This window comes from Larimichthys crocea, chromosome VI (genome assembly GCF_000972845.2).
Source record: "Larimichthys crocea isolate SSNF chromosome VI, L_crocea_2.0, whole genome shotgun sequence".
Taxonomy (NCBI): Eukaryota; Metazoa; Chordata; class Actinopteri; family Sciaenidae; genus Larimichthys; species Larimichthys crocea.
The window spans coordinates 8,315,205-8,316,602 of record NC_040016.1 but is presented as its reverse complement, the minus strand read 5'-3'; the positions used below and the strand labels follow the sequence as shown (position 1 = coordinate 8,316,602).

General features: G+C 33.5%; 1 long non-coding RNA gene across 1 annotated transcript; it reads left to right on the top strand.

The window, feature by feature from the left end:
* The first annotated feature begins 265 nt into the window (after positions 1–265).
* LOC113745825 (uncharacterized) lies at positions 266–1,361 on the top strand. Its single transcript, XR_003462436.1, has 3 exons — positions 266–328; positions 1,000–1,098; positions 1,340–1,361. It is a non-coding gene; the product is annotated as an uncharacterized LOC113745825 (long non-coding RNA).
* Positions 1,362–1,398: the final 37 nt, after the last annotated feature.

The following is a 1,398-nucleotide window of genomic DNA, read 5'->3' as shown; positions in this document are numbered from 1 at the left end:
ATATATGAAGTGTGACTTCACGAATAACAAATGTGTTATTTTTACATTCACTGGGTCTGAGTGTTGGTAGATCAAGTAGCATCAGGTGACACATTTCCTCAGTTTAACAATGAGTCATGCTGAATCTTTTAATCAGATAGTGAAACAGATAAAATGTCAGGAAATGAGGAAGTGAGAGCTTAATTTTTTTATGAGATGCATTTTAAATACCAAGATGCTTTGCTGTGTATGTTTTCAATGTTTCTAACAATTTTATTTCATTTACCAGGTCTGACAGTGAGCACGCCTCATGTTACAACTCCTGAAACTCCTGCAAAACAAACATCAGGTAACGTGATTACAAATATAGTATAACTTTAATTTATCACAAATTACAAATGTGTTTTTTCCTATTTCGACCATTTTGAAATGTGTATTTCTACATTCACTGAGTCTGACTGTTGGTAGAACAAGCAACACTTTAGTAGTTAGTTTTATTTATACTTCCCTAACACCACTGAAACCCGCATCAGGTGACAGTTTATAAATGATCGGTGCTGACCTTAAAACATTTTTTCACACTTTATTCATTTATGAGATAGTGACAGAGATACAATGACAGGAAATGGGTAATTGAGATATGCATTTAAATTTTAATATTCATAATCACAGACAGATCTCAGCACCAGGTGACAATATTACAGGCAGGATTCATATAAAATAATATAGAAACAAATAAAAGACTGTTAAATGTATGTAATATTTGCAGCAAGTTTTTTTGTTCTATGCAAACATGTCCTTTTTCTAAAATGTAAACAATTTGAGTGGACACAGTATTTTTTTCTGCTGGGTATGAGCTGTATGCATCCCTCTGAATACTGAATTCAATGATTCATCATTATGTTCACAACTCTTGTTATATGTGAAATTAATTAATAACATTCATTCACTTAGGGACAAACTGTCTTCCTGCTTTTGTGTTAGAAGTGAAACTAACACTTGTTTGTGACTTCAAAACAGAAACAAAGAATTGGCTGACATGGATGATATGGACGTCCGCTGGTTTTGTAATGGTTATCTTCCTGGGACTCACACTTCTCTTCACCAGTGGAAGAAATGGTGAGACCAAGATTTAATCTTGAATGTATTCTTTGTTTCTGCTGTTTGAGAGTTTGGAGTTCTCAATGAATCTGAGAAGAGGATTAGGCTGCAAGAGCACTCTTTACTAAAACCTTTTTGTCTTTTAGATCAAAAGCCAACAACACAAAGCACACAAAATCTATGAAACAGCATAATTCTTATGCGTATGTTTTATTTAAAGTTAGAGATTAATAAAATGTTTTTGTTGTTGTTGTTGTAGATGGGTGCATGAGAAGTCTCAACAGTGGAGAGGTAAATAAACTAGAAAATTCCCGCAGA